Source organism: Physeter macrocephalus, chromosome 2 (assembly GCF_002837175.3).
Source record: "Physeter macrocephalus isolate SW-GA chromosome 2, ASM283717v5, whole genome shotgun sequence".
Lineage (NCBI taxonomy): Eukaryota > Metazoa > Chordata > Mammalia > Artiodactyla > Physeteridae > Physeter > Physeter macrocephalus.
The window spans coordinates 58,348,377-58,372,410 of record NC_041215.1 but is presented as its reverse complement, the minus strand read 5'-3'; the positions used below and the strand labels follow the sequence as shown (position 1 = coordinate 58,372,410).

Below are 24,034 nucleotides of genomic sequence, written 5' to 3'. Positions count from 1 at the left end.
TTATTGCATCAAGCTTTCCAGTGTTGCTGTTGAGAAGTCTGATATTTTGATTCCTGAATTTCTTTCTCCCCAACCCCAGAATCTTGTTAAATCTTCTCTTTGTCCCTGCTGCTGTGAAATTTCATGAAGTTGTATGTTCTTTGAGAGACTTTCCCCACCATTGTTTTGGATGGTGGGCTCCTAGGATCTGGAATACTCAAATATTGGGAATTTTTCTTTTTTCTCTTCTTTTTGGCCATGCTGTGCGGCTTGTGGGATCTTAGTTCCCCAACCAGGCAGGGATCGAACCATGTCCCCTGCAGTGGAAACGTGGAGTCCTAACCACTGGACCGTCAGGGAGGTCCCTTGGGAATTTTTCTTGATTATTTTGCTGCTTTCTCCTCTCTGTTTCTCAAGTTGTCTCTTTCTAGCATTCATATTACTGTATATTAGATGTTGGAACTTATTGTCTTATCCTCTAGTTTTCCTGTCTCTTCTTCTGTCTTTCACACTTGTCTTTTTTGCTTACTTTTTGAGAGATTTACCTAACTTTATCTTCCAACACTTCTATTCAGTTTTTCATTTCTGCCATCATTCGTCTCCCTGCTCCACCCTCCAACCCCCCGAGTTTGCTCTTCTTCTCCTGGAATGAACCCTTTTAAAAGTAGATATTTATATTTCATGGATGTACAGTCCTTTTGACTGTATAAGGATATTGGTTTGTTGGATTTTGAAATTTTCTTCTGTCTCTGTTGCCTCCAAGTTCCTTTTGTTCATTTGTTTTCATCACTGTTTTTTGTATTAGATGCTTTCTCAATTTCTGGTGACCCTTGAGTGTTTGCTCATACTTGAGAATTGGAAGTAAAAAAAGGAAGACCCAGAGTACACAGGTGAGTCTCGTTGGCCGGGATCTTCATTTTAGGGTGATTTGGCCGGGCTGTGTTGTTGTGAAAGGTAGCTTAGGTCTGAGCTCTTAGACTGGTCCTATTCCCCAGATAAGAATCTTCCAATGACTTGCTTGGAAGGGATAGTCTGTCTGCCATTACCTGGAAGCCGAGTGGGGAAAGAAACCAGAGCCTCATCATTCATTTTGAAAATATCCACTTAATCCCTCTGTTTTGAGTACATTAGTTCTACTCTCTATTGTAACTGATTTTGTCCTGTCCAGAGATCCTCTATTTTGCCCTCTTCAAAGGGGGAAAACAACCTTTGAGTCTTCTATAGGAGGAGAAGAGCAGTGATTAAGCTGATCAGAGTTGGGGCATGGATCTGGGAGTTATGATGATTACTCAACACACTTTCAACCAATTCTCACGTTTTTACCACTTATGCAAGTATATGACACTATCAATTTTTGAGCATTTTTCTTTTTCTCTACAGTGTAATGGTTACTTCTCAGATTCCCTCACTACTAAGACAGGACCTAACTTCCTTGTTTTGCTAAGGTAGTTGCCACTCACATCTGTTTTCTAGCATCCAAAATCTTCATATTAGATAAAGATCTTTAAAAATATATCCATTTAGTGTCATTTTAGTGGAATTTCAGGAAGGAGAGAATAGTAATGCATTTGTTAAATCCACCATGTTTACCTGTTTAAACCTAAGTATAACTTTCTATGGCTGAAAAAAAGATATCCATAATAGCCTGTTGTTTGCCTTCTATATACTTTAAAATGCTTCCTTCCCCAATATGTGGCTGTTTATTGATTGCTAATGAAACAAGACCACTTTACAATTGTTGATACTTTACAACTGTTGATATATTATTCTTATATGAAAATGAGTGATCTTGTGAAAAAGCAAGGTAACTCAAGAACTGTGCTCTGATATCACTGTGAGAATATCATATTAACAAGTTAATAATAGTCCACAATTTTGCCCTTAGCCATGGCCACCTTAGCCATGGCCACCATGCAAACTATGGCATTTTGTTCTAGTACTCTCATCTACCTTTTGAGAAATCTCCCAATACATGTATTTTCAGTGGGAGATAGTAGCCAACTTGGCCTTGACAGATTCAGGGGACATATGGCTTTGGATCTTCCTATTGGACACTGTCCTGCACTTTGTCATGCAAGTTTGTGAGGTCAGATCTATCACAGAGGCAGAGGCCTTGTTGTCCTCTTAGGTGACCATTGCCATGGTTTCTGTTGCTCAGCCTGGTCATACTGTCCGCCCTGAGATTATTCCCATTTCTCAAGTGGGGCCATCTGGCCTCTCATCAATTCGGTCAGCCCTGATGACCTTCTAATAAATTTCTTTTTTGCTTAAGATAGCCAGCCATGATTCAGTCACTTGCAGACAAAACCCTTGATGATAAACATGGCAACAAAAGGAAGGCTATTTGCAAGTGCCACCAGAGGCTGGATGCTGGGATGGATAGACACAAGTTCAACAAGTCTTCAGAAAATAAATTGAAAATTCTTGCCCCATTAGGAATGGATGGCCAATATCCCCTGCCTATGAAAATGATGGTCGACTTTTTACAGTCTCTGCTGCTTACAGTCTAAGAGTAGATCAGTGCCCACTTCTGTGCCTCTAAAATCCCATGTTTGTTTTATCAGAGCCAAAGAAAATGACTCACTAATGAGCACCAGATATGCCTTTGTCTAAAAGGCCAAGAGAGTTGTTTAGTGATATGTGGGAATAATCCCTGAAAAATGGCATAAATCTAAAAGAGTCCGTAATAAATTAGGTGGGAAACAAAAGTCATTTTTGGTTGACCAATATTATATTACTCCTATACATTCAGTTAAATTCGTTCAATTTGACTTATGATGAGTTACTTGAGGTTGGCAGCAATCTAAAACGCACACACTAAAATATTACAAGTACTAAAGAAATGCATGAAACGAGCTTAATGTAAAAATAATTTGAACAATACAGAAATATATGAAGTGAAACCAGAAAGGCCTCTTTCCTAATCCTCATTCTCCCCAATCTACCTCCAATCCCATTCCCTCGCCATACGTAATGTATATGTTATTCCTACATATCTCTACACACCTTTGTAGATCTACATTTTTACATGTTTGTAACCTTATTATACGTGTTACTCTGTGACATGTTTTCATTTATCCAATACATCTTAGTGATCTTTTCATGTAAATACATATAGATCTCCTCCATTCTTTTTAATGATTACAGAGTATAAATAATATGGCTAAACACAATTAACTTGGTGAGTCCCACATTTATGAACTTCGGTTGTTTTGATTTTTCTCTATACAAACAACGCTAACGTGGATATCCTGTGTTTTATATTTCTATATGCATTTAAGTTTTCTGTATGATAAACTATTCCCAGCAGTAGAATTGTTGGTTAAAGGCTGTGCATGTTTAACACTTTGAAAGATCCTGCCCCCGCAAAAGATCTCCTATGACTTTAATTTGCATTTCTATGTTGTTTACTAGTGGGTTTGCGCATCTTCATTCATGTCTTTGTTTGTGAAATTGCCTGTTTATACTATTTGTGCACTTTCCTGTTGGGTTGGTTATCTCTTTCTTGTTGATTTGATTGGAAAACATATTTATAATGAACCATGTTCATTCTGTGCGGTAGAAGTCTATTAACAAATGGCAGTTTTACCTCCTTACCCCCATTTGCCTTAATTGAAGCAATATAAAAGCCTAATGGCTTACTCAGCTTTTTAAACTGCAATGTCAAGGAGTCAATCAGTGCCAGCCATAGGCATTAATCCAACTTGTACTATATGTCACAAAGTAATTTAAAAAGACAAAAATATGACTGAAATAGTATTCTCTAGATAGCTCTTTTAAATTGTATATATTTAATTAATTTAAAAATTAGGGTATTTGGAGACCTAGATAAATTTATTCTAAAATTTATATGGAAAGGCACAGTCCTAAAATAACTAAAAGCATCTTGAAGAAAATGAATAAAGTGGGAGGAATCACTCTATCTGATATTATGGCCTACCAAGTAGGTGTAGTGATCAAGGCAATGTGGTACTAGCCAAGGGGTAGACACATAGATAAATAGAAGCCAGAAACAGACTCACAGAAATATGTCGAACTAATTTTTTTAAAAAATAAATTTATTTATTTTATTTATTTTATTTTTGGCTGCATTGGGTCTTCGTTGCTGCACGCAGGCTTTCTCTAGTTGCAGTGCGCGGGCTTCTCATTGCGGTGGCTTCTCTTGTTGCAGAGCACGGGCTCTAGGTGCACAGGCTTCAGTAGTTGTGGCTTACGGGTTCTAGAGCTCAGTAGTTGTGGCGCATGGGCTTAGTTGCTCTGCAGCATGTGGGATCTTCCCGGACCAGGGCTCAAACCCACGTCCCCTGCATTGGCAGGCGGATTCTTAACCACTGTGCCACCAGGGAAGCCCTGTCCAACTAATTTTTGACAAACATGAAACAGTAATTCAATTGAGGAAAAATAGGAATAGACTTTTGTTACTGAACCAGGCTTGTTTTGCCTGATGCACAACAAGGTTTGCAGCAAAGAGAGGGTTTATTCGCAAGGCAGACCGAGGGAGGAGAGACAGGAGAACAAATCTCAAATCCGCCTGCCTGGAGGCCAGGGGCTTGGAGCATTTATAGGGTAAAGAATAAAGAAACAGGGCAGTCTGAGGTATAGGGAGCATGGGGAGTGTGAGGAAAGGTGACTGGGAAAAGGTGTAATAATCGTGGTTCTGTACAAGCATGACTAAGCTATAGGCCTCTGCACATCCCAGAGGTCACCGAGTGGACACTTTTGTGGACCCAATTGAAGGGTTGGTGGTCCCATCCAGTCTTAACGAGCTCAGCTGGAACTAGACACAGCTGACTCTTGGCTTAACTCAAACTACCTGCAGCTGACTCCAAGTTTGTGGAGTGATTACTCAGGCAAACATCTTTCTGTTCAGGCTATGTGCAGCTTGGAGGACATGCAAGTCTTTTGTAGCAACAATTAAAATCCCTTGATTAGTGAAGGCATGTTATAGGGGAAATGGATTTAACTAATGACTACCCCCAAAATGGTGCTAGAGCAACTGGATATCCATAGGTCAAAAAAGGAACCGAGACTTAAACCTCACATCTTATTAAAAATTAACTCAAATGGATTATGTACTCAAAGGCAAAATGTAAAACCAAGCTTTTAGGGAAAAAACAAAACAAAAACAAAAACATGAGAAAACCTTCAGGATCTAAGACTAGGCAGAGACTTCAGGATCAAAGGACTAGGTCTTAGATTGGACCCTAAAACAGTATCTGTAAAAAGGAAAAACTAGTAAATTGGCCCTCATCAAAATGAAAAAAATTTTTCCTTTGCTCTTCGAAAAATGCTGTTAACGGGATGAAAAGGCAAGCTACAAGCTGGGAGAAAACTTTGGAATTCATATATCTGACAAAGGACTAGTATCTAGAATAGATAAAGAACTCTCAAAACTCAATAGTAAAAAGCCAAATAATCCAATTAGAAAAATAGGCAAACATATGAATAGAATGTATAGCTCACTGAAGGAAGTAGATAGTTGGCAAATAAGCACATTTGGATGTTCAACATCATTAGCCATTAGAAAGTACAAATTTATGGGCTTCCCTGGTGGCGCAGTGGCTAAGAATCTGCCTGCCATAGCAAGGGACACAGGTTCGAGCCCTGGCCGGGGAAGATCCCACATGCCGCAGAGCAACTAAACTCATGTGCCACAACTACTGAGCCTGAGCTCTAGAGCCCATGAGCCACAACCACTGAGCCCACGTGCCACAACTACTGAAGCCCCGCGCCTAAAGCCCATCCTCCGCAACAAGAGAAGCCACGACAATGAGAAGCCCAGGCACTGCAACAAAGAGTAGCCCCCGCTCACCGCAACTAAAGAAAGCCCACACACAGCAACAAAGACCCAACACAGCCAAAAATAAATAAATAAATAAATAAATTTCTAAAAAAAAGAAAATACAAATTTTAAACTGCAATGAAATATCACTATACATCTATCAGAATGACTATAATTAAAAATAGTAACAACACCAAATGCTGATGAGAATGCATATAAACTGGAATGCTCATACGTTGCTGGTAGGAATATAAAATGGTAAGCCCATTCTGAAAACAGATTGGTGGTGTCTTATAAAATTAAACATGCAAAGACAACCCTCAGAATGGGAGAAAAAATTTGCAAAGTTTGATAAGGATCTAGTATCCAAAATATATAAAGAACTCTTACAACTCATCAATAAAAAGGCAACCCAATTTAAAATATGAGAAAAGGATCTGAACAGACATTTCTCCGAAGAAGATATACAAATGGCCAATAGGCACATGAAAAGATGCTCAATATCACTAGTGATCAGAGAAATGCAAATCAAAACCATGATGAGATACCACTTCATACCTACTAGGATGGCTAGAATTTAAAAGTCAGATAATAACAAGTGTTGATGAGGATGTGGAGAAATCAGAACCTTTATAACACCGCTGGTGAGAATGTCAAATGGTGCAGCCACCTTGGAAAACAAGGTGGCTGCACCATTTGAAGTTCCTCAAAAATTTAAACATGGAGTTACCATATGACCCAGCACTTCCACTCCCAGGTATATGCCCAAGAGAAACGCATATATATGCTCACGCAGAAACTTGTACATGAATGTTCATAGCAGCATTATCCATACAGCAAAAGATAGGAGCAAGCCAAATGTCCATCAGCTGATGAGTGGATCAAGAAAATGTGCTGTATCTATATAATGGAATAGTATTCAGCCATAAAAGGAACAAAGTACTGATACTTGTTAGAACATGAATGAACCTTGAAAACATGCTCAGTGAAAGAAGCCAGGCACAAAACCCCCACGTAATTACATATATATGAAATGTCCAGAGGGGCAAATATAGAGATAGAAATTAGATTAGTGATTGTTTAGGATTGGAGGGTTGGGGAGACTGGGGAGTGATAGCCTAGGGATGTGGGGTATCTTTTTGAGGTGATGAAAATGTTTTAAAATTAATTGTACTGTTGGTTGCACAACTCTGTGAATACACTAAAAATCATTGAGTTGTACACTTTAAATGGGTGAATTATATTTCAATAAAACTGTCACAGAAATACCTAAACATTCAACCACTATATGACTCCAAAATTGTACTCTTGGTCACTTATCTTAGAGAAATGGGAAGTGTACGTCACTTAAAAATCTGTACCAAAATGTTCATAGCAGCTTTATTTGTAAGAGCCAAACCCAGAAAGAACACTGATGTCCTTCAAACAAACTGTGACACATCTATTCGTTGGAGTACTACTCAGGAATAAAAAAGAATGAATTATTGTGAATCACAGCAGCTTGGACGAATCTCCAGGGAATTACGCTGAATGAATAAATCGAATCCCCAAAGTTCACATACTGTATGATTTCATTTATTTAAAAATTCTATAATGGCAAAAATATAGAAATGGAGAACTAATTAGCCATTGCCAGGGGTCAGGGGGTAGGGTCGGGGGAGGCAGAGGGAGGTGGGCATGGCTATAAAAGGGCAATGTGAGGAATCTTTGTGGTGAAGGGCCTGTCCGTTTCTTGACTGTATCAATGTCAGTATCCTGGTTGAGATGTTGTACCATAGTTTTGCAAGATGTTCCCATTGAGGGAAACTGGGTAAAGGGAATATGGGATCCTTCTGTGTGTTATTTCTTACAACTGCGTGTGAACCTATAATTTTCTCAAAATTAAAAGTTTAAGTAAAGAAAAAAAGACTAGGCACAATGAGGGCAGGAGTCTTGTACAATATTTAACAGAAAAATCGATTAGTAAAAAAATTATGGTAGATATCGTCAAGTCAGCTATATATTCAGAAAAGTTCCTTCTTGGAAAGGAAGCATGCATTTCAACAACCTTAATTTCTTTTAATTAAATTAATTTTTTTTTTTTTTTTTTTGGCTGTGCCATGTGGCTTGCGGGATCTTAGTTCCCTGACCAGGGATTGAACTCGGGCCCTCAGCAGGACCACCTAACCACTGGATCACCAGGGAATTCCCTAAATTTAATTTTAAAGTTTTATCAGAGTTTAAAAAGTCAGACAGTTCTAGGGGCTTCCCTGGTGGTGCAGTGGTTAAGAATCCACCTGCCAATGCAGGGGACACGGGTTCGAGCCCTGGTCCGAGAAATCTCACATGCCGCAGAGCAACTAAGCCTGTGCAGCACAGCTACTGAGCCTGAGCTCTAGAGCCCGCAAGCCACAACTACTGAGCCCGCATGCCACAACTTCTGAAGCCCGTCTGCCTAGAGCCCATGCCCCACAACAAGGGAAGCCACTGCAATGAGAAGCCCACGCGCCTCAACGAAGAGTAGCCCTTGCTCACTGCAACTAGAGAAAGCCTGTGTGCAGCAATGAAGACCCAGTGCAGCCAAAAATAAATTAATTAAATAAATTTTTTTTAGAAAGTTAAAAAAAAAGTCAGACAGTTCTATAAGACAAAATATAGCGATCTTTTGCCTGACCTCTCTTTAATCTAATCTGCCCCACCCCTTCAATTCCTACTTTGAGTAAATCATTTTAGATACTTTCAGTAGTTTCTTTAGGTATTTACCTCTGCCTTTCTATTATAAAATGTTTATACTACTATTTCTTAAGATTTTACTTTTAGTTATTATCCATTGATTTTCTACCATAAAAAATAAGGATTTAGCTCTCGTATCTCCTTCCTATCATCACCACACTTCCCCACCCGCATCCTCCCAATATCATTATACCAGAAATATAAACAAATATTCAAGTGCTTACACTATTGTGACTATGTAAATACTCTCCTTAGCTGAGCCAGGTAGTACACTATGGTTAAATATCCATTCTTGTACATGGTGGATATTTTCTCTGAAGATAACATCAATACTTGCCTTTTTTCCTGTTTGTTTAGTTTTCTCTGTATGTATTGTTATTTCAGCTCTAAACTTCCCACAGAATAATAAGGCTGCTTTCAATATAGGCAAACATATTAACTAAACTGTCTGTTCAAATTTGTTTGGAGGCATCTCTCCTAAAGCCCTCTGCAGAGGAGGGAAGGTCTGTTACCTGGCTGTGCAGGGGTGGTGAGGAGATCTAGTGGTCGAACTGCTTTTATGCAAGCCACCAACCTCTTGTTTTCAGCCTCAACTGTTTCCCACATTCAGAGACAACTTGTGGCTCTAATTTCTGGGCTTTGAAGGATTTGGCAGCCTAATCCTTCTTGGCATAGTCCATCCTCCCTCTTACTGCACATTTCATTTCTTCTTCCTCTAAGTCAATTATCCTGTCTGTTTTGTTAATGTCTCAGCTATTATCTCCTCTCCCATCCTCACTATGCTTGTAAATTTTTGAGGTTTTCTTTTAAAAATTTTTTTACCATGATTTCAGTGAGATTTTTGGGTAAGGACAATGAGGGTCAATAGGTGTTTTGCTTTGCCATATTTGAATGGCAGTCCAAACTTCTTGTATTCTAATATGAATATAAATGGTGATTGCTTCCCAATGATCAAGCTTATGGAACGCCTACATTCTTAGGGCATCAGAAGACAACTGTGGCCCTGCCTGCTAATTGTTCTCCACGGATTTCTGGCCAATGGAAAATAAAGAATTGATGAATACTAGTTCTGCTACCTGGCACATAGACATGGACAATGTGGATGAAGGAAGCACCCTAGAGATGGCAGAGCAACAAAATAAAAAATCTGGATCCTTGACACTATGATGCTCTCACATACTTGTGCTTGGAAAATTATGTGGGAGAGAAGTTTACTTTAACTTATGTTTTATACAAACTACTCTCATTGCTTTTTATTTAGTTATTTGGTTGGTTTACTGCCACCAAACCAGTATCTTACATAATGAACACAATATTTTTTGCTAAGAAAGTCAAGGATATGAGAACAATCATGAAGAGGAAGGCAGAAAAATATAGGGAGAAAGAAAAAAGAAATATTAAGAATAAGTTTTTCCCCAAAAAAAGAGGATAAGCATATGGGCAGCAGGGCAGTGTGGTAGAAATGAGTCAAGTGGAGAGTGGGAAGCCCTTGGGGTCATAGAGACCTAAGTGAACCCCATCTCTGTCATTCATGGGCTCTGTGGGGCACAGTAGCTTACCCATCACAGCAGCACAGTACCATTCTTGGGCAATTCACTCAGCTAGAGGGTAGCTGGAAAGGTGTTTTTAGAGAAAACTGATGGGGGAGAAGCTTTCAACTACTCTTACTCGTATTGTGGGCTTCCTGTACTATTGCTACCATTCCTACTTGTTCCTAGGAAAAAAATCGTGAAATGAAAAAATCTAAATAAAAGAAGTAAAATTTAAAATAATTAATATTACAGAAATAAAGAAAATATCTGAAGGATAACTTTAATCAGATTTTAAACTCTGGAATAAAAAGATTAAAATCAGTTAAACATAAAAAATGAAAATATGTCATGACATAAAAATAAAAATTAGATAAATTGAAAGATAGAAACTACAAAGATAATTAAATCAGAATAAATTATAAATATAATTTTTAAAACAATGTAAATGTGCCATGGTATATCCTCAGTAATAAAGAGTAAAATCATAGTTGAAAAAAAATGTTTTTCCTATAAGTGATTTTATGCTACATCAAAATAAAACTTTACTCCTTTAAAATTTAGAGTATGAAAATTCTCATTCTGCTTTTGGAAATCTTTCTAAAAAGATCTCTGTACACCATGTAACTTTGATTTTTTCTTTAATATAAAAATATTGGAGAAAAAAATAGCATCATGTTCTACTTGGTAGTTGACTAATCTTAGGTTTATTTTTATCATTAGTGAAAAATGGAACTCTTTCTTCCATTCCTATATCTTAGTCAGACATGATATCATGCAAGCTGATTACATTAAAATAGTTTTTCTCTGGTGATTCATCATCTTTCTCATTTCTTGCACCACCATGTCTAAGTTCTTGGGTTGGAAGAAGATGACGTTAGACTGATATGTTTTATTTAACATTGATTAAAAGAGTTCAGATTATTGACATTACAACTTTTGTTTGTAAGAACTAAGCATAGATTACTTTTATTTTTATTTATTTATTTATTTATTTTATTTATTTTTGGCTGCATTGGGTCTTCGTCACTGCACTCAGGCTTTCTCTAGTTGCGGTGAGTGGGGGCTACTCTTCATTGTGGTTTGTGGGCTTCTCATTGTGGTGGCTTCTCTTGTTGCAGAGCATGGTCTCTAGATGTGCAGGCTTCAATAGTTGAGGCATGCGGCCTCAGTAGTTGTGGCTCATGGGCTCTAGAGCACAGGCTCAGTAGTTATGGCGCACGGGCTTAGTTGCTCCACAGCATGTGGGATCTTCCTGGACCAAGGCTCCAACCTGTGTCCCTTCCATTGGCAGGCAGATTCTTAACCACTGCACCACCAGGGAAGTCCTAGATTACTTTTTAAAGACGTATGTTTATTTTTGCTTTATTATTCTTTTAATGGAGGTATAATTTACATAAAATGCACAGACCTTAGATGTCTTCTTCAATGAGTTTTGACAAAACAAGGCACAGAACATTTTCAGCTCCGCAGAACTCTTCCTGATGCTTATTTCCAGGCAATACCCTTCAAACATCCTGCATTAAACATTGTTCTAATTTCTGTCATCACAGATGACTTTTACCTGTTTTAGGATGTCATATAAATGGTATCATATAGTATATATTCTTTTGCAGCTATTTTCTTTTGCTCAACATAACTGAGTAAAATTTTTGAGATTCATCTATGTTTCTGTGTATATCAGTAGTTTGTTCTTTTTTTTATTACTGAGTAGTATTCCATTGTATTAAAATAATACAATTAAAAAATCTATTTTCAATCAGTATTGTGAAAATGACTATACTACCCAAAGCAATCTACAGTTTCAATGCAATCTGTAACAAATTACCAATGATATATTTCACAGAATTAGAACAAAAAATTTTACAGGTTGTATAGAAACACAGAAGACCTTGAACAGCCAAAGCAATCTTGAGAAAGGAAAACGGAGCTGGAGGAATCAGGCTCTCCAACTTCAGACTGTACTACAAAGCTACAGTAATCAAGACAGTATGGTACTGGGACTTCCCTGGCAGTCCAGTGGTTATGACTTTGCACACCCAATGCAAGGGCCCAGATTCGATCCCTGGTCAGGGAACTAGATCCCACATGCACGCACAACTAAGAGCCTGCATGCCGCAACTAAAAGATCCCATGTGCTGCAACTAAGACCTGGCACAGCCAAATAAATAAATTAAAAAAAAAAAGACAATATGGTACTGGCACAGAAACAGAAATATAGATCAATGGTACAGGATAGAAAGCCCAGAGATAAACCGACTCATCTGTGGTCACCTAATCTGTGACAAAGGAGGCAAGAATATTCAGTGGAGAAAAGGCAGCCTCTTCAATAAATGGTACTGGGAAAACTGGACAACTACATGTAAAAGTATGAAATTAGAACACTACCTAACACCAAACACAACAATAAACTCAAAATGGATTAAAGACCTAGATGTAAGACCAGACACTATTAAGAGGAAAACATAGGAAAAACACTCTTTGACATAAGTCACAGCAAGATTTTTTATGAAACTGGACAACTACATGTAAAAGTATGAAATTAGAACACTACCTAACACAAAAATAAACTCAAAATGAATTAAAGACCTAAATGTAAGACTGGACACTATAAAACTCTTAGAGGAAAACATAGGAAAAACACTCTTTGACATAAGTCACAGCAAGATTTTTTATGACCCACCTTCTAGAGTAATGAAAATAAAAACAAAAATAAGCAAATGGGACATAATTAAACTTAAAATCTTTTGCACAGCAAAGGAAACCATAAACAAGATGAAAAGACAACCCTCAGAATGGGAGAAAATATTTGCAAATGAAGCAATGGACAAAGGGTTAATCTCCAAAATATACAAACAGCTCATGCAGCTCAATATCAAAAAACAATCAAAAAATGGGTGGAAGACCTAAATAGACATTTCACCAAAGAAGGCATACAGATTACCAACAAACACATGAAAAGATGCTCAATATCACTAATCATTAGAGAAATGCAAATCAAAACTACAGTGAGGTATCACCTCACACTGGTCAGAATGGCCATCATCAAAAAATCTACAAACAATAAATGCTGGAGAGGGTGTGGAGAAAAAGGAACCCTCCTGCAATGTCCGTGGGAATGTAAATTGATACAGCCACTGTGGAGAACAGTATGGAGGTTCTTTAAAAAGCTAAAAATAGAACTACCACATGACCCAGCAATCCCACTACTGGGCATATACTCTGAGAAAACTGTAATTCAAAAAGACACATGTACCCCAATGTTCATTGCAGCACTATTTACAATAGCCAGGGCATGGAAGCAAGCTAAGTGTCCATCAACAGATGAATAGATAAAGAAGACATGGTACATATATATAATGGAATACTACTCAGGCATAAAAAGAAATGAAATTGGGTCATTTGTAGAGGTGTGGATGGACCTAGAGTCTGTCATACAGAGTAAAGTAAGTCAGAAAGAGAAAAACAAATACTGTGTATTAATGCATATATGTGGAATCTAGAAAAATGGTACAGATGAACCTATTTCCAGGGCAAGAATAGAAATGCAGATGAAGAGAACGGATGTGTGGACACAGGGGAAAGGGGAGGGTGGGATGAATTGGGAAATTAGTTTTGACATAAATACACTACCATGTGTAAAGTAGATAGCTAGTGGAAACCTGCTGTATAGCACAGGGAGCTCAGCTTGGTGCTCTGTGATGACCTAGATGGGTGGTGGGGGTGGAGAGGATGTCCAAGAGGGAGGGGCTATATGTATACATACAGCTGATGCACTTCATTGTACAGCAGAAACTAACACAGCATTGTAAAGCAATTATACTCCAATAAAAAAATTTTTAAATCTATTTTCCATGGATAGATGTGGTAGGCAGCTTCTGGCATGGTTCCCAGTGATCCTCACATCTTGATATTCATAGTCTTGTGGAATCCCCTCCCTTCAAGTGTGGGTTGGACCTCGTGACTTTCTTCTAATGAAAAGAATATAGCAAATGTGATGGAATGTTGCTTCCAAGAGTTGGGTGTAAAGGACTTGACTTCCATGTTTCTCTCCACTTTTTCTTTCTTGCTTGCTTTAAAGAAGCAAGCTGCCATGTTGTAAGCTACCCTATGGAGAAGTCTACATGGCAAGGAACTGAGGGAGACTTCCCACCAGCAGCCAGTGAGGAACTCTGGCCGTCATTCCAACAGCCTGTGAGGAACTGAATCTTGCCAACAACCATGAGAATAAGCTTGGACATGGATCCTTCCCCAGGTCAAGCCTTGAGATGATGGCAGCCCAAATCAACACCTTCATTGAAGCCTTGTGAGAGAAAAGACGACTTCTTTTTGGTGAGATTCTTTATCCACAGAAACTAAAATTTCCACTAAATTTTCAGGTAACTTGTTATGAGGCAGTGGGTAACTGTTGCAATAGGCGTTTAAGTTTTTTCCAATTTGGAGACTATTATGAATAAGACTGCTATGATTATTCTTGTAGACTTTTTGTGAATATGTTTTATTTAAAATGTGTTTCTTGTAAATAGCATAGAGTTGGGTTTCCTTCCACCTTCTCTGCCCCCCGCCACCCTTGTCTGACAATCTCTAGCTGTTAATTGGCGTGTTTAGTCCATTTGAACTTAATGTAATTATTGATATGGTTGGGTTTAAGTCTACCATTTCATCATTTAGTTTCTATTTGTTTTAGTTATTTTATGTTTCTCTGTTTCCCTTTTTTTTGCCTTCTTTTGGGTGATATCAATTAGTATTTAATATTTCATTCTTTCTAATCTATTAACATTTTTAGCTACACCTCTTTAGTGTTATTTTTTAGTGGTTGCTCTAGAGATTAAAATATTCATTTTTAATTTACCTCTAACTTCAAATAATATTTTACTGTTTAACCAACAATGGGGGAATTTTACAACTGTGTAATTTTATTTACTCTCCCTGTCTTTTGTGCTTTTATTGTTATATGTGTTACTTCTACAATATATTGCTCTACTTTTTGCTTTAAATATATGTAAAGTACATTTAAAGCAAAAAGAATAACAATGATATATTGCTTTACATATATTTAAAGCAAAAAGTAGAGCAATATATCATGGGATATAGATATAATTTATAGCAAGTATAATAGCAATATATTTAATTTTAAATGGCATTTTATATTTGCCTAGATATTTATTGTTTCTGGCACTCTAAATTCTATCTTGGAGATCCAGGATTCCATCTGATAACATTTTCCTCAGCTTTTAGACTGAGTAATTTCTCTTAGCATTTCTTATAGTGCAGATCTATTGGACACAAATTCTATCAGCCTTTGTCTGCTTTATTTTGACTTCATTTTTGTATATTTTGAATTCTGGATTGAAAGTTTCCCTTCCCTCCCCATTTTAAAGATGCGATTCCATTGTCTTCTGGCCCTTATTGTTTTTGATAAGAAATCAGTCATAATTCATATTTTGTTCCCCTGTAAATGATGTCTTTGTTTCTACTTTGTTTTTAAGATCTTCTTGGTTTTTTCTTTTGTTTTGTTTTGGTTTTTTGTTTTATTTTGTTTCCAGCAATTGGACAATAATGTTCTTAGGTGTGTTTTCTTTGTATTTATCATGTTAAGTTTTACTGAGTTTCTTGGATCTGTGGGGTCTTTTTAAAAATTAATTTTAGAAAAAATATTTTTTAAGGATTTTAAATAAATTTGAACTTTAATTATGAGAACAGTATCTCCATTTCCCTGAGAGCAAGTAGTCTAGATATGTGTTAGATGTATTGTCATTTCTATATGTAGACAGGACTTGGTGGCTGAATGGATGCAAGAAACCCATGATAATTTCTGCATTCACAGGTTGGAAAACTTGGTTCTGAATAAGGTTGGCAGCTAAGTTCCTTCTTTTCTCAAAGTTATTTTGGTCATGCTGTTCTTGTACTTCAGTGCAAAACCTGAGCTAAGAATGCTGGCAGGAAGTGCAAAGAAAGAAATACTAAGGAGTGCAATGCCTCTGGAAAGCGATCTTCCCAGCCAAGTTAGGGGAGTTTTGTCTCCATAGCCAATATTGTCAACATAATAAGATTACCAGTTAATTTTTAAAGGATATAACTCAGGAATAGCCAGATCATAGAGATGCATAGGACAAAGTATGTGGGAAAGTGCAAGGAACTTCCAGGCTCTTGCCAGGACACTCTCCCTGAATCTCCACGTGTTCACCAACCCAGACCCTCCTTAGAAAATTCTTGACCACTATTTCCTCATATACTTCTTTACCCCCATTCTTTCTCCCTTTCTTATGAGGATACAATACATATATGTTAGACCATCTGTTGCTGCCCAAAGACTGTTGGATTCACTGTTCCATTTTGTTCGCTCTTTTTTCTTTTTGTGTTTTCACCTGTATTTGAGTTGATCCTTCCTTCTGCTATGTGCAGACTTCTGCTGAGCCCATTAAATTGATATTTCATATTTTTTATTTCAGGTACTTACAATAAGTTCTTTATTTAGCTGGCTGCGTCAGGTCTTAGTTGCAGCATGCAGGATCTTTCATTGTGGTGTACGGGCTTCTCTCTAGTTGTGGCGCGCAGGCTCTATAGCACAAGGGCTCAGTAGTTGCAGTGTGCAGACTCTCTAGTTGTGGCACGTGGGCTCCAGAGTATGCGGGCTCAGTAGTTGCAGCACACGGGGCTCTCTAGTTGTGGTGCATGGGCTCTAAAGCGTGTGGGCTTAGTTGCCCCGCGGCATGTGGGATCTTAGTTCCCCAGCCAGATATTGAACCCACGTCCCTTGCATTGGAAAGTGGATTCTTAATCACTGGACCACCAGGGAAGTCCTGTACAATAAGTTCTTTTTTATAGGTTCCATCTCTGAAGAAATTATCCATTATTCATGCATATTATCTAATTTGTCCACCAAATCACTGAACATGTTTAACACAGTTACCTTAAAGTTCCTGTCTCTGGTCTATAGTTTCAACTTTGAGTTTGCTCTCTTGACTACATTCTCTCTTTACCTTGGGTCACATCTTGCTTCTTTATGTGTCTTGTAATTTTTTTTATTGTATGCCAAACATTTTGTGTAGAGTCTGAGTAAATTGTTTTGCTTCCTCTGTTAGGCTACTAGTCTGGTTGACTGAATCAATCTGATCTGTGGATTTCTCCTTCTCCCTCTGGTCTGCTAGTAATTAAAGCAGCTGTGGGTCTCATCTTTTCTAGAATGGGTTTATCACTTTCTACAATTTAGTTAACTTAAGGGTATTTTTTTGAGGGGAGGGTGTTCTTAGTTCTCTGATAAATATGTATTTTAATTGAGGTGTAGTTGACATACAACATTATATTAATTTCAAGTGTTCTGATATGTTTTTTTAAAACTATGATTTTCTGGCTAATATCTTGTTCTTACCAGTAGAGTAGAAGCAATGTCTCTCAAGACTTTGTAAATTTTAATTTGAAATGGAATTCCCTGTTTTTTTCTTAATATGTTTAATTGTGCGAATGACAGGCAAACGTGGATCAATGTAGCTCAGTAATCAATTTTTCTCTCCCTTTAAAAGGTCAGAAAAAATTGTGAGAAACTTTAAAGTGAGCAAAAGTTTACTGGTGGCATTTTCAATGGAAAATTAGGTATTGTATATTGTACCCTCTAAGTTAACAGACTTTATAGATATTTTTGCCTTTCATTATCTTTGAGCTATTTCACAACTTTGTGAATTAAATAAAACTGACAGTACTGCAAACTATTCTTGTCCATACAGATGTAAATAAAGTTGTCCAATGGAGATACAATTAGTTATTGTCCTGTGGATATTGGTCAGTTTTGTGTCTATTAGCTAACTAATTTCAGCATTCCTGATTGCCTATATCTGTGTCTGCTCTTTGGATTAGCCTTTGAACTGTTTTTAGTTAGGTTTTATTTCTTTTTTTTTTTTTTTTTTTTTTGGCTGTGCCACGCAGCATTCAGGATCTTAGTATCCGACCAGGGATTGAACCCGGGCCCATGGCAGGGAAAACACAGAGTCCTAACCACTGGATGACCAGAAAAAATCCCTAGTATTTTTGTTTGTTTGTTTGTTAACATTTTACTGTATTCCTGATTAATGAGTTAAATGAAGTATGTGTTCATTTTATATTTTATTGAGAGTTATGACTATATCCTTTATAAAAATTAGTTTTTAACATGGGTCACCTTTCTCTAGTATGTTGTTAGTCTGGAATCCTGTACTCTCTCTGCTGCTCCAAGTTGCACGTGGACCACTGTGCTGCCATTTTCTGGGCTTCTTGGGCACAGACTTTCAACAGCATGTTATTCCCTCTGATTGAGCATCAGGTAAATGTGTGATAAGCCTCAATTCCACTTACAGCTCTTTTCCTTTATTTTCTACAACATTGCCACTTAAGATCATAAAAGGTTTTACACTTTACTGAAGGATTTGGTAGGTAGCAGACATCTATCATTTGTAACTAATTGGAATCTTTTGAATACCTTCTTCATATTTTGATAGTTACCTACGGTAGAAATCTTTCCATCTTAATGAAGAATCCAAAAACATAATTTCCAGCTTCCTTGCTGCTGGGTACAGATGTTAATTATGCCAGTCAGATATATTACATGACACTGGCACAGAAATGAGTTACTTGGTAAAAGAGGCAGGACATAGATCATCCATTTTACTGGCATAAAACTAAGCAGGAGCAGTGTTGTTTGGGGGCTGGCTGCTGTGACCAACTTCTCAATCATGACAGATGCAGCAATTGCCTATTTTACATAGGGCTGAATGAATGTAATAGAGTATTATAATAATGACCTTCAATGAATCATGCCTCTCTTTGTTTGTGTCCCTGTGTAATGTGACCTTGCAATCACTACATCAGGAAATGAGCCTATTTCTCCACTGTCTGGGAAATGGATTGGCCTTGATCATCATGCTGTGAAGACACCCAGTTTAAGCTTACTAAAAAATGTGGGACCTCATACAGGAAAAACGAAGTTCCTCAGCCAACAGACAGCATGACATTCTCAGAAATGTAGTAAGGCCATCTTGGACTTTCCAGGCCAGCCTGGCTTCCACTTGGAAGGAGTCATATGACCAGCAGCCCAGAGTCTAGGTGAGCCTGGCAAAACCATCCAGAATGCCAAACTGCAGAATAAGAAATAATAAATTATTATTGTTTTAAAGTCCCTAAACAATGATAAGGTGGTTTAGGGTATTTTGCTATGTAGCAATAGATAACTGAAACAGGAATCTGGCTGCTGCTGCAACAAAAACCTAAAATAGTGGTTTGGGGATCAAGCAGTAGGCAGAGGCTAAAAAGGTGGCAAGGAGGCTGTTAGTAGAGGCTGGAAGACCAGTGAGGGTAATTGTTATTAAGCCTTCAAAAAGGGCAACTGGTATAACGTAGTAGTGGAAAAATTAGTGACACTGTCACCTTCTTTAACTCGTAAATTAGAAAATGTACCTAGTAAATTGGAGCTAGCTGATGAGAACATGGAAGGTGCAAATGGCTTCTTTTAGCTTTGGATAAAAGGGTGTTGTAAAATCGAGAGGAACTAAAAAAGGAACCATTTTATTTGCAAGCAGAATGCAGAAATGTGGACAGTCACAACTTGCTAGCAGATGCCACACATCCACTATTTCCTAAATGAATTTATCTTCCTCTTTCTAAGCCTGCCCATATATTGGTAATGGTATCAGTAACACCAGTTGTCCACACTGGAAACTGGGACTGACTTTAGACTTTTCCTTTTTTATTCATTCATCCATTCATTTATTATGAACTCAGCTACTTTGTGCCAGGGGATATAACTGTGTCGATCAATCCTGTAGCCTCACAGACCTCATAGCCTGAAAAGCTCTAATTGATCACCAAGCCCTCCTACTTCTGCTCCCTAAATATCCCTGGAATCTACCCTTTCCTTTCCATTCTCTCAGTCCCTCCTTTAGTCCAGTTGTCATCATCTGACTATTCTGTATTCTGCCATAGTTCCCCCTTTCATTCATTGGTTACTCTGCTGCAAGAATGGTCATTTTACATGCAAGCCAGAGAGTGTCCTCCTTTTCTTAAAATCCTCCAGAATAAAGCTTAAACTCCATAATTTGATGGTAGCCTATATTTTCCACCCTGCCTGAAGGTGTCATCTTCTTTCTCAGCTCTCTGTGACTTTTGCCTCTTCTCTCCAAAACACATTTGGTGAATTCACTCTTCAGGGTGACAGGTGAAACCTCATCTTCCCTGTGTAGCCATCCCCAACCATTCTATGCACATTTTTAATGTAACACTTAGGATAGCATATTACAAATCTTTTCTTGGTTATATTCTCCACTCTTGAGTAGAGGAAATCTAAGTACAGGAGGGTAAGAATCTAGTTATATTTGTCTTTGTTTTCTGAAATAGTACCTGGTATATAATTAATTTAATAAATGGTTTTGAATAAGTGAATGAGTGAATGAGCCTGTGTAATGGATATAAGATTAAGCTCACCAACTCTGGAGTGACAGTCACCTTCTCTCACACATTTAGCAAATTTATTCAGCACTTATTTGTTTCATGTCTACTTTGTCCCAGACATCAATCCCAACACAGTAATACATGAGACATAAAAAGTCACTGCTTTTGTGGAACTTACATTCTAGTGACTGTGACAGATTAATAAAGCAATAAATAAATAAATGAGAAAATCATCAGGTAATGATAAGTGCTTTGCAGACACACAGCAAGATGATATTATAGAGAAAGACTGAGGAGCTTCTAGAAAAGAAGGTCAGGAAAGGCTTCTCTGAGGAGGTGAAATAAAAGCTTAGATTTGAATGATGTGAAGGAGCCAGCCATGCAAAAATCAGTGGCCAAGTGTGCCAGATAGATTGAAAGGCTGGAGAAAAATCTCTGGGGCAAGAATGAACTTGGCCTGTTCTCCAGGAACAGAAAGGAGACCAAGGTGATGGAGCTTAATGAGAGGGGAAAAGCAGGCAATGGCCAGTACTATGTGGTTATGGAAGCCACTTCAAGAGTGTGGAATTTAGTCTATGTGCAGTAGGAAGCTACTGGTAGGAGATGCCATGATTTAATCTATGTTTTAAAAATATCCCTTTGGAGACTCTTCAGAGAATAACTCATGGTAGGTTAAGAGGGAAAACAGGAAGTCATGTAAGGAGGCCACTGCAGATGTCCAGGGAGAGAAATGGGATGGTGGCATAGGCAGTGGTGGTAGCAATAAAGAAGGGGAAGAAGTGTGCTGATTTGGGAATATTGTGGTTTGGAGGTTTGCTCTTGAATTTGATGAGCAGAATGAGAGGATAAGAGCTTTCAAGCATAATTTGATGAATCCAAGTCCTTTATTCACTTTTGTTACCAGTTCTTTCTTGTATTCATCATGAGAGAAAAGCGTGTAGAAGGAGACTCAAAGATCTTGCTTATGGCTATTGAACAGAATGTAAAGGTGGAAAAGAGTGTGTCCTTGGATGGAGGATGTCCATGGAAATACTGAGTCTTTCCTTGAGGAAGGGAGTACCCTGGCTACCAATATTTAATAAGTCCAGGACACCAAAACAGATCAGCAGGAAGTACATGGGATCTACCCATGCCAGCAATATCAAAAGTTAAAGATTCCAACACAAAAAGAGCTCCTGAGCTTTTCCTGTAGGTGCATCAGTGACTGTGAGGTGTGGAGAGACAGTGGGACTTGGGTAACCAAAGTATTTTTGAAAACATCTTCTAAGAAAAACATCAGGTTGCCTACTGGAGCACTTTTCTAGCCAAATAGGAAAAGTGTGAGTGCCTTGAGGGCAAGGATCGTGTCTTAGTCATCTCTGAATTCCTACTCAAGGCTTAGCACCATGCTTGACATACAACAAACCCTAAAGTTCAACATGTATTGAATAAAGGAGCAGGGTGGAGACTCAAGCAAAGAGAAAAACGACAGTTGTCTCAGATGATACCTCAGCACTTTGTGCTGTTATCTTCAATATCAAATTTATGTATTGTGGTTTAGTTTTGATCCTGTTAATACTAATCTCTCTGTCCTTGGAAACAGGAGGCCATCACCAATTCCTTCACTCCATTTGTTTTGATTAGACCAAATTCTCCCAGGTACATTTCAAAATTAATTCATGTTTTTTGTCCTGTTTTGTATCATTAGATAACTAATCGCCACTTCAATTCTGTTCATTTGTGAGAATAAACATACTTTATAGATACTTTCCTCATTTATTGAAGAAAAAATAAACCTTAATTGAATAAAAATTAGAAGATACAAATAAAGGTAGAAAATAAGGAGCACCCATGACTTTACTTGCATAGAAACTTTATATATTTCTGTAGGGAATTTTTTTCTATGTATACACACACACATACACGCACATATTTGGGAGGGGACAAAAATGGCATCACTGTAGACTTAATGTTTTGTAATTTGGATTTTAATATTTTAAGATAAAATTAATAAGTGAGAAAAACCTGACTTTTAGTTTAGAGTGTGCTTATTTCTTCTTTTCCCTCTTTTTCCTGAAAGTAGTCTGTTTTTGTAAAATTATTCTATGAGCCCAACTGAAAAAAATGAGTGAAAGGTCAAGTAAGTAAGATGCCAGCCCTACTGAAGGAACAGTTGTATAGAGAGGAGTCAAGCATCTGGCTGACAATTGGACCGCATGACCTCTGAATTCTACAACTCTGAGATTCTGTAAATGAAGACAGGAGACAGGAATTTCTAAGCCTAACCAGACTGAAATGGCTGAAGTAAGCTAGTGTAAGGGAGTTCTGGGAAATTAGATTGGAAAGTCAGATTTCAACCTGGTTGCATTTATACCTTGGATCCAAAGATGGGTACGCAGTCTATGTGTGTGGAAACTTGTGGGAGTGAATTTGCACAAAAGAAGATTGCTAAGGTCAGGAGTCATTTTCTTCCTCTTCTCTTCCTCCTTCCTCTTCTCTCTTTTCCTCCTCCTCTTTTATTTACTTTTCCATGGAATGAACAACATTCTGAGCCTCCTCTTTCTTGAATTCCCATATGAAATAACTTGAGCTCACTTCCCAATAACGGAGAGTTTAATGCTAGGTACACAAATCAGTCTTCTTTTTTCCCATCAATCTGAAAACAGTAAAACAGTGATTGATTTTACTCACATCATTTTACAATGTTATACAAAAACTCACATGCAAATAGGACTACAATTTTTATTTTTAATTGTGGTAAAATACATATAAGTAGAATTTACCATTAACCATTTTAAACATACATTTCAGTGGCATCAAGTACATTCACATTGCTGTGCAACCATCACCACCATCGATCTCTAGGACTCTTTCATCATCCCAAACTGAAATTCTGTGCCCATCAAACAATAACTCTCCATTTCTCCCATCCCCCAGTCCCTGGCAACCATGATTCTACTTTCTGTCTCTATGAATTTGACTCCTCTTGGTACCTCGTATAAGTGGAATCATACAATATTTGTCCATCTTTGACTGGCTTATTTCACCTCGCATAATGTCCTCAAGGTTCATCCATGTTGTAACTTATGTCAGAATTTACTTCCTTTTTAAAATTAAATAACATTCCATTGTCTGTATATACTGCATTTCGTTTATCCATTCATCTTACTAAACGTTTTCTAATGATAATCCTGTAACCCACAGTTAAGGCCTTCTCCTGCTTTTTGGGCCTGGAGAAGTTACTACTGTTTCACTTGAAAGTTTCCCAACATTTCCAGATTTTGACAGCCTAGAATTGTTTGAGTTGTTGTTTTTTTTCCTCTCAGACATAGCTGCTGTTCTCCCAGGGAGTAGGGCATCTTAAGGCCAGGGCTGTGGAATAAATAGGTAAAGAGTGAGGTCAAGGCCGTAAGTTGGTTCATATTACCTTATTCAACAAGTATGCACAGGTTATTTCTGTGTACAAGGCATCACCTTAATCACTCTTCCCGCAATGGCCAGATGTCCGTTTGGTGGAGAGAGTGGACAAAAGTGCTAAAACAGTAGGCTTAATACTACTTCGACTCTGTGCCCAATAACCAAGACAGATGGTTGGAGAGAAGTTGTGTGTTTCACTCACACACAGGGATTGCCGTAA

The 24,034-nt window shown here is 37.8% G+C and overlaps 1 protein-coding gene across 1 annotated transcript in view; it reads left to right on the top strand.

The window, feature by feature from the left end:
- NMI (N-myc and STAT interactor) overlaps positions 1 to 24,034 on the top strand; it is a 112,828-nt gene that overhangs the window by 58,884 nt on the left and 29,910 nt on the right. The window contains exons 3-4 of the mRNA XM_028477780.2: positions 785 to 869; positions 14,258 to 14,334. The gene's annotated coding sequence lies outside the window, so the exon portion shown is untranslated. The remainder of the gene's footprint in view (positions 1 to 784; positions 870 to 14,257; positions 14,335 to 24,034) is intronic.